The sequence below is a fragment of the Oryx dammah genome, unplaced genomic scaffold (genome assembly GCF_014754425.2).
Source record: "Oryx dammah isolate SB20612 unplaced genomic scaffold, SCBI_Odam_1.1 HiC_scaffold_9, whole genome shotgun sequence".
NCBI lineage: Eukaryota > Metazoa > Chordata > Mammalia > Artiodactyla > Bovidae > Oryx > Oryx dammah.
In genome coordinates this window covers 2484662-2494338 of record NW_024070193.1, presented here as the reverse complement: position 1 = coordinate 2494338, position 9677 = coordinate 2484662, and the positions used below count along the sequence as shown (strand labels likewise).

The 9677-nt window shown below is 54.4% G+C and overlaps 1 long non-coding RNA gene across 1 annotated transcript; it reads left to right on the top strand.

Annotated features, from left to right (window-relative positions):
• Nucleotides 1–2617: 2617 nt before the first annotated feature.
• On the top strand, nt 2618–5274 carry LOC120868081. The gene is made up of 2 exons (XR_005722134.1): nt 2618–3100; nt 4742–5274. It is a non-coding gene; the product is annotated as an uncharacterized LOC120868081 (long non-coding RNA).
• The last annotated feature ends 4403 nt before the right edge of the window (nt 5275–9677 follow it).

Below are 9677 nucleotides of genomic sequence, written 5' to 3'. Positions count from 1 at the left end.
GCTCCGCTCGGCCCCGCTCGGCTCTGCCCGACAGGCTCTGTCCACCTGCTCGGCTCCGCTCGGCCCCTCTCGGCCCCGCTCGGCCCCGCTCGGCTCTCCTCGGCCCCGCTCGGCCCCGCTCGGCCCCGCTCGGCTCTGCCCAACAGGCTCTGTCCACCTGCTAGGCTCCGCTCGGCCCACCTGCTCTGCGGCTATCGACCCGGGGAACAATCGCGATTCGCGCGCTTCCCTGGCGGGGCGCTACGGTCCTTGCAGGGTCCGGCTCGGCCCTATTTGGGCCCCCTTCGGCTTGTGTCCCGCACCGCCGTCTCCACCCGCAGCCTCGTCGCCTTCCCCGGCCACCCGAGGAGCCCCCTGCCCCTGCCCACCCGTCAGCGGGCGGGCCGCTCCGAGGGAGCCGGCCGTACACCACCCCGCAGAGGCCACGCGGGCTGAGGGGCCGCCCCTGGGTTTCGGACCGTCGCGGCCTCGGCTGGCGGCCAGGCCCCCACATCGCCGCCAGAGGACCCGGGGCCGACCCCTCCGCGCCGAGTCTCGGTGTCTGCGTCTGCGGACTGGAGCTGCTGCTAGGCCCGTGGTCCCGGGGCTCGCGGCGGGGCTGAGGAGCCGGGGCGCGCGCGAGCTCTGTGAGCTGGACGGAGGGGGGACGCAGGGGAGAGCCGGGGACAGGACAGCCAGAGCCCGGGCCCTGAGGGCGGAGACACGCACGGAGGCCCGGCCCGCTGCCTGGCCGTCCAGAGCTGGGTGTCTTCCAGCAAGTCGCCCAGTGTCCTCAGTAAAGGACCAGTTCGTTTACAAGCAAGAGCTCTCTGTGGGCGCCCCTGCCCAGGACCTGGAGGAATGAGGCCGCACAGGTGTCGCTCCCGTTCCGTGCTCTTCAGAAGGTTGGGCTGAGGGAAGGACAGTCCATAGCCTCCACGGAGCTTCATCCGCAAACTTCTTCCTAGCCTGGAACTCAAAGCTGGCGAGGCAGGGCAACAGGTGGGTACTTGAATTGCAAGCTGCAGAAACTGGATTTAGGAATTTAAATGAAAACAGTTGTTTGAAAGGATATACTGAAAGGTCGGGGAATTAAGGGAGGCCTGAAGACAAAAAAAAAAAAACAGTAGAAATCAGTACCCAAGACCTCTGAACCTTAACCCCGGGACCCTGAGCTGTCACTACTTGGACTGTGTGCAGAGTAGAGGATCTGATTAATGGGACGTAGGTGTCAGGAAATTCTTCACATCGGAGTCGGCTTTGAAGGATGAATAGAAGTTTGCCAAAGGGAGAAGAATGGGGCTTCCACATAAGAGGAGCAGGGACAGGACATGATGTGACAGGGCAGGCATCTGGGGGCCACGCCATGCCAGATGCTTTCCCAGTCATCTCATTCAATGCCCACAAACCCTACTAACTAAGTGCCGTTAATTTTGGGGGGAAATGATTTTATCTTCTTCATAACATTGCTAAATGCCTTTCTAAAGAATTCAAGCTAGATAGCAAAATGCTGCAAAAATTGGGGGTGGGGGTAGGGGTAATCATAGCAAATTCTAGTACCCTAAATGTCCAAGATTAATATTAGCAACATCATCACAGATATCTTTGTAGGCCTCTATATGGCAGGAGGCAAGAAGGAGAAAAAACTGGAGGGAGATTGGATGGAAGGGAGGGAGGGCAAAAGGAATCAGAAAGAATTTTGTGAAGGGGGATCCCACTATTTGCTAAATTTTAAAATATATTAAGCTTATTATGCTTGAATTTAACAAAATAATTTAAATAAAAGCAGTTGCTAATTTGATTCTTTGTTACCATAACAGGTATTTCCTACAAGATTCCCCCCCGCCAAGATTATGAAGAACATTGAGAAGTTGGGGGTCATTGATTCTCTTTAAGTTACACGTTTTGCTCTTGGCTCAATTTTTCCCTACTATGAAAGTGAAGTTGCTCAGGCATGTACAACTCTTTGTGATGCTATTGACTGTACTCTACCAGGCTACTCCATCCATGGCATTTTCCAGGCAAAAGTACTGGAGTGGGTTGCCATTTCCTTCTCCAGGGGATCTTTCTGACCCAGGGATCGAACCCAAGTCTCCCACATTGCAGGCAGACGCTTTACCCTCTGAGCGACCAGGGAAGCCCTTTTCCCTAATATGAAGGATTAAAAATGTAAGTTCCTCACACTTTCCTCATGTCTACACCCAACATTCTGCTGTTGAGCTATTGTTTTCATAATGCCAAGGTCTTTAATATTCCATTTACTCTGCCACCTCCCTTCCCTTGGATATTTAGTGTTAGTTCTGGGTCATTTGGGAGAATTACTCACCTCTAGCCCTGTTACCTTGGCTTTTCCCCCTCTGACTTCCATGTTTAGTTTCATCTCTTGGTGGGCAGAGCCTCAACTGACGAATGTGAACCTTGAGCCTTGTTCAAAGACACGTTGCCTATGGCAGACACGTTGCCTATGGCAGATCAGTGGAGGAGTCAAGATTCCAAGTTAGATTTTCCTGACTCCAAAGACTACCCAGGAGACAGGAGCTTTTGGTACGAGGTTGGCATCTGGGGAAGGGGAGAGTCACTCTCTCTCCTTGAACCTTCTGGGGAGGCCAGAGGGGGCTGGACAAGACATACAGCTAATTCTGCCCCAAGGTTCAGTTTCAGAGCTGGGCAGATTGCCTGTGGTGCCTCTAACCCAGCCCCAGAGGTCTGAGGAAGGAGTGAGTGACACAGGCTGCTAGTCTTGTCCTAGATTTAGCTGGAGGCTGAGAGCTGTGGACGGAAAATAGGACGATGAGGAAGTTCAAAGCATCTCCTTTCCTATTGTAGAAACAAAAATTCCCAACCAGGGGTCTGTGCCAAGTTTCTTTCACTTGGGGGAAAATAATAAAGCCCAGAGTTGGGCAGCCCGCGCTGGAATGGCAGCTCGACCACGGCCTCTGATCCTTCTTGTTTTCCAGTCTGCCACCCTTCTCAAGCTGGTGGCCAGAGGTCAGCAAAGAAGGGGGAACCCAAGGAACCAGGAGTCTGGAGACCTGCACACCCGAGTCTCCCTAGCCAGGACAGAGTTCTGTGGACGATGCTGGGAAATGTAGCTTTTTAGACAGAAGCTTCATCTTCAATGGTAACTTATGTTTCTTCATCACCTTTTAATCTATAGTCACAACAGCCTTATCATTCACTCACAGATATTTGAAGTGCCAGCTGTGGGTCAGGCACAGACTTGGTGGTGGTTTAGTGGTGACTGGATAAGGGCCCATCCTCACAGGGTCACTTGAGTGCTTCCTAAGTGCCAAGCAGCTGGTAGCAATCACTCCCTTTAACTCTCCTACCAGCACTGGGAAAGAAAGTGAAGTCACTCCGTTGTGTCTGACTCTTTGCGACCCCATGGACTGTAGCCTACAATGCCCCTCCGTCCATGGAATTTCCAGGCAAGAGTACTGGAGTGGTTTGCCATTTCCTTCTTCAGAGGATCTTCCCGACCCAGGGGTCGAACCTGGGTCTCCCGCATTGTAGGCAGACGCTTTACCGTCTGAGCCACCAGGGAAGTCCTTGATGACTTCACTGGGGAGTGAGTACTATTTTCCCATGTGATGGACGAGTCAACGGAGGCTCTGAGGGGCTATCGGTCTATTCCAGGCGCCATCATTATATAACAGAGCCCGATTCAAACCCATGTTGGTCTGCTTTAAAGCTTTGGCTATTCACCATTTTTTCCATCCTTCACTGTGTACAATGCCTGGGACCTACTCCTTAGAAATGCTGATTTACTGCTTGGAGGTAGAACCTGGGCATCAGTGTACAATTACCTTCTTTAGTCTCACAGCAACTGGAGATGGTATTTTCTATTTAAAATTGGGGAGCTAAGATCCGGAGAGGTAGACTCGCTTGCCCAAAGTCACAGAGCAAGTTCTCCGTGGAGCTGGGAGGTGTGTGCCCATCTCCTGACCTTCTCCAAAGAGCTGTCCTTGGCTCCAGAAAAAGATCACTTCCACAAACTTGGGGGGAAGCTTCCACACTGGCCAAGCCCTCTGCCCCAGCCAGGCTGGAAGCCTCCCTGGAGATGTATGTGCCCGAGGGGTAGGGCACCACATGGCAGCTGGGTGATAAAGGGCCAGGCTGGGCCAGGATGTGCGGCGGAAGCCCAGCCCACTGAAGGCAGAGGCGCAGCTAGACCAGGGTGGGGGCCGGACATAGGAATGCACTTTTTCCCCAGCACAACACGCTGTGGGTTTCCTCCGCCCCAACTGAGCCCTGCCTGATATGTCAGGCCCAAAATGGGTCTGCAGCCAGGGACTGGAGGACTGGCAGGCGGGCAGGGGCCCACGGCCAGTCCCCAGAGGAAGTCACATGGTGCCGGGGGGGTGGGGGGTGGTCACAGGCCTGACCCAGGAATGGTGGAGGGAGGGAGATATTTCAGGCTCGAGAGGAAGGACCCAGCCCATGAGATGAATCATCAGGGACAGATTATCCTGAGGAAGACCTTGGGGGCGGAATTGTGATAAGCACCTTCCTCCCAAGGTGACCAGCAGCCCACGTGAGCTGCCAGCAGTCCGTGAGGCCCGTGTGGCTGGAGCACTCAGACGTAAGAATAGCTCCAGGTGCTTTCCCGAAGGGGCTTCTCAGGGACCTTTCTGCAGAAGGATGAGCGCCTGTGGCAGGAAGAGGAGAAAACAGAGCCTTGGGGATTAGTCGCTCGTTCGAGGTCACACGGGCAGAAATGGGCTCTGAAGGGGGACTTGGCCTCTTCATCTGTTGCCACCAGCTCCTCCTGTTCCTGGCTCTCTGGCCTGGACGTGAAGCCTCACAGATAAAACCACTGGCTGCAGACTCCTCATGGCAAACCAGGCGTCAGGTCTTATACGAGCCTCTGGGAGATGTGCTAGACTTGCCCAAACTGCTCAGCACACAGACGGGAAGGATGGAGTCCAGAAGGGACAAACGGGATTCCGGCACCACCAAGCTCCAAGCTCCCATCCCCTCCCACGCGCTATAGTTGGTGTGCAATGGCCTTGCAATGCCTTTAACCCCAAGGTCAGTGGAAAATCCCATGTGAGGCTCCACCTATGGGCTCACAAACCATGGCAGTCCTCAGAAACAATCAGGGAGCGTTTCTTGAGCTTGAGAAGGCTGGCTGTGTGTTCCTCCCCTTCACCAAATGTCCACTTGACCAATGTTTGTTACGGGCATGCCTCACTGTAGTGCGGTTCAAAGATTTATTTTTATTTTTTTACAAATTGAAGGTTTGGGGCAACCCTCTGTTCAGTAAATGTATCAACACCCATTTTTCCAATGGCATTTGCTCGCTTTGGGTTTCCGTGCTACATTCTGGTAATTCTCGAAATATTTCAACTTTTTCAACATTATTCTATTTGTTAAGGTGATCTCTGATGGGTGGGCATTAATTACATTACTGTTGCAAAAAGGCCACAGCTCACTGAAGGGTCAGATGATGGTTAGCATTTTTTAGCAACAGAGTGTTTTTAAAGTGTGTACTTTTTTTGGACATAATGCTATCACACACGTAACGGACTATCGTATAGTACAGTGTAAACATAGCTTTATATGCACTGGGAAACCAAAAAATTCTTGTGACTTGCTTTATTGAGATATTTGCATTACTGTCTGGATCACTGGTGGTCTGAAACCAAACCCACGATAACTCAGAGGTCTGCCTGTATTACATTGTTTAGTATATACTATCATAAAACTGAGTATAGGCTCTTCTGAAGTCAGCAAGTTACAGATTAAATATAGTCAATGGCAGTCAACACAGAGATAAACTCAAGCAGGGCAGTCAATGGAGGGTGGCCTTCAGTCAGAAAGCTGTCATCCCCAATCGCCCAAGGTCTGTGCATGTTCTACGGTACTGAAATAAGACAATTTCAAAATTCTCACTCTTGCACCCTTGAGCTTGTCTCTGGAAAACTAAGTGTCTGCAGAAGTTCCTTTGGGGGAGATGCAGACATAGGGCAGCCGTGTCTGAGCTGGAGACATCAAGGCCCAGAAAGGGTGGAGACCTGCTCTTCCCTTACCTGAGTCGAAGTGAGCTGCCTCCTGGTGAGCGCTCTGGGCATAGTGGCCACCACTCAGCCAGGACAGGTCCAAAGGGGGGTGGGCTCTGTGTGAGGCCTGGACGCCAATGAAGCCAGACTTGGCTGGTACCTTGGGAGCTGGTTATAAGCAGAGAAGCGATGCCCACCTCCACCAGGAAATCCAGGAGAGGACTTGGGCACTTTTTTTTTTTTTTTTTTGGTAAGCAAGTCATTCTGTTGCACCTGGAAGTTTGAAAAACACTGATCTAGATCACCTTTAAGATTCCTGAAGGTCCTAAAGGGCTGGATCCCAATATACAATAGTATCACCGAAAACATCTTCATCAGCATCAAATAGCTATCACATGCTGAGGGCATGATATCTACAAGGCGCTCTGCTAAATGCTCACATACATGATTGCATGTAATTTGTGAGGGAGCGTTATCATCCTCACCCCAGTGTACAGAGGAGGTGACATGCGGTGACTTCTTCAGAGCCACACAGAGTGGTGACCAAGGAGAATGTCACTCTCCTGGCTCCCACATGAGCGCCCTGCCCCATGACCCACAGCTCTGCGTTCCTCCTGCTGGAAAGGCCCTGACTTTCACCACAGGCTGCCCCAGGCAGCAGGTCACTGGGAGCCTGGCTCTTGGGAATCTCCACGCCCTCTAAATACTTTAGTGATGAAAGCTTCGCCTCTGGTTTGCGTTGCTGACATTTTTCTCGTAAGCACAAATGAAGGCAGAGACTGTCTTACACACAATGTCCTTTCCTGATCAGTGGTGTCACCGAGTGGCATCTGTGGCCACCCCCATTGATTTAACATCCCAAATGCGTCCACGGCCCTTACTGTGCTCCAGGCCGCCTTCTGAGCACTTTACGTGAGTGTCTTAAACCTCACGATGCTCGGAGGTAGAACCTGTTACCACCCCCAGTTTACAGGAGTGCCAAGGAGAGCTGCGAGGACCTGCCCCAAGGTCACAGAGACAAACGTGGAGCCAGGCTTTGACCCCCTCTAAGAGCCCACACTTAAGAGCTGGTCTGGCAAGCACCCCACCAGATGCGTTAGGACCCATTACTGCAGCCCTTGGGAACCAAGCAGCCTCTCTCTGAATCCAGCAGGGGGCGCCAAAGCCCCCTGCCCCAGGCCAGCTGCAGGTGGCTCAGGAGGGGGTCTCTAAATGCCAAATGCCCTCACCTCCCTGGCAGGGTCCGACCCTGCAGGCTCCTTGCTCCTTCCTGGCTCTCTCAGTGACTCCCAAGCCGGTCCTGCTGCTCCCGCCCATAGCTGGTTCTCTCCATCATACTCAGCCTCTCTTTGGGGCTTCCCCTGTGGCTCAGATGGTAAGGAATCTGCCTGCAATGCAGGAGACCCGAGTTCAACCCCTGGGTCGGGACCCTGGAGCAGGGAATGGCAACCCACTCCAGTATTCTTGCCTGGAGAATCCCATGGACAGAGGAGCCTGTGCAGGCTACAGCCCCCCAGGTGGCAAAGAGTCAGATTAACACGTTCACTTTCAGCCTCTCTGCCTCAAGGCAGTATTCCATCCCTGCCTTGGCTTAACCGACTGCTGGCTGCGGAGACCTCAGTCACCCTCAGAAGCCCACACCCTCTCTCCCGGCACACACGTTCACCTGTCCGATCAGTGACCTCCAGGCACATCAAACTCGGTACCTCCAAAACCAAGTTCATGGGCCTCAGACCAGCTTCTCCTGCCCGGCTCCGTGTTGTCCTCATCAACCACCCTGCCTCCCAGGGCAGAAGGCCCTCTTCACCCCGTCTCCCTGCCTTCAGACTGTCTGCATCCACTGGTCTCCTTGAGTCTTGTCCAACCTGAGCCCTCTCTCCCAACAACCTCCCACCTCATGTCTTGCCTCCCTCTACTGGTCCCGTAACAGCCACCAAGTGCCTCCTGAAGCACAAACCGGAGCCTGTTACACCCCGCTTCTCTTTCGGAGAAGGCCCATACTTATTCACTTTCCTTGTTGTGCAGTCGCTGAGCCGTTCTGACTCTTTCAAACCCCACGGACTGCAGCACCCCGGGCTTCCCTGTCCCTCACCATCTCCTGGAGCTTGTACCCTGAATTTATCCCTAGACCTCCTCTTGGGCCTCACCTTTTGCAGCCCTCCTACCCCATTCCCTCCAGCATTCCATTCATATTAGCAAGAAGAGTAACACCAATCTCATAGTATCGTGGGAGGACTAGATGAGTTAATGCGCTGACGTTCTTGAGGACAGCATCTGGCATGCGGAACGTACTACCTATGTGATGATTAAACTGGTCCTCAAACTACTTGCCTCTGGAGGGCAGACACTGAATTATTTATTTGATCCACCTGCCCCAACGTCCTGGTCGTGAACCAGTCCCTGGTTCTGAATGTCCTCTAATATTTGTGACCTGAGTGTGTCTTTGGTCTAAGAATGACGGTGCATGTAGAGAAGAGCGAGCACATTTGAGGGCCTTCTGGAGGCAGGCTGCTCAAGGCTGGGAGAAACACAGGCGGAGGATAGCTGCTCGCCTGCCCATGGAGCTCCACGGGATCCGCACCCCATCTCCCCGCTCCAGCCTGGCTGGCCTTCCTTCTCTCTGGAGCACAGCCCTCATCCCCTCCTGCGGCTCCTGCCCACCTGGGAGCCTCTGTCCTGCCTTCTGCTTCCTGTACTCCTGGACCCTCTCCTCCCTGCCCTTCAGGTCTCACGTCTAAAATCAACCCTCCAGCCCCAGAGCTGTCTCTCGCCACCACTGTCTTATCACCTGCACCTGCCCCTCTGACGTCTCCAATTATGCACTTGTTTACTTCGGGTCTGCCTCCCCCACCAGCTCGGAGAGAAGGATATTGTACTTATTCCTTAAAATATCCGCCGCGCCCACCCTGGGGCGTGGCACAGACATCTGTGCAACGGGAATGGGCGCTAGAATAGTGGTTTTCATTGACCTTGTGTGATTTAGCAAAGCCATTCAGAAGTGACAACCCTAGGGAGCCGGGAGCTGTTCACTAGAGTCACGCACGCCTTGTTTGCAATCTGGCTCTGCCACTCCAGCTGGTGTCTTTGGGAAAACACCTTCGCTGCCCTGAGCCTCGATTTCTTTCCTTGCAATCTGAGTCCCAAAGCCCCTAGCTCACTGGACTGGGCTGTGTATCACGGGAAGGGGTCAGGACCTCTGGTCAGCTTGGACGCTGTCCCCGCGAGCGAGCCAGGCCTACCTGCACCGCCCGCCAGGTGTCGCCGCGAGCGCGCGCTGAGCCGCAGGCTGCGCCCAGAGCCCTCGGGCGGCTCGCGCGCCCCGCGTCTGGGCTGCGAGCGGGGAATCCAGGCCTCCGCCCGACTCCGACTGTCCTCCAGGAGCGGGATTCCAGCGGAGGCTGTCTCACCTGGGCACCCACCTGCCGCCCCGCCTCGAATGGACGGGGGTGAGAGGAATACGCTGAGCCAAGTCATCCTCCTCCGCCACTAGCCCTGCGAAAGGGGGCGCCCTCCCCCGAAGCTGGGGAGAGGGGAGTGAGCTCTCCACGACCCTCCACCCCCCAGCTCCGAGCACTCGGAGGGACCGGGAGGCAGGCCCAGGCGCGAGCGAGGGTTCTCGGCCGAACCCCGATTCCCCCTAACCGGAGGGCCGTCCCTGCGCGTCCGTTCGCCCCGCAGTTGGCGAGTTGGCGCCGG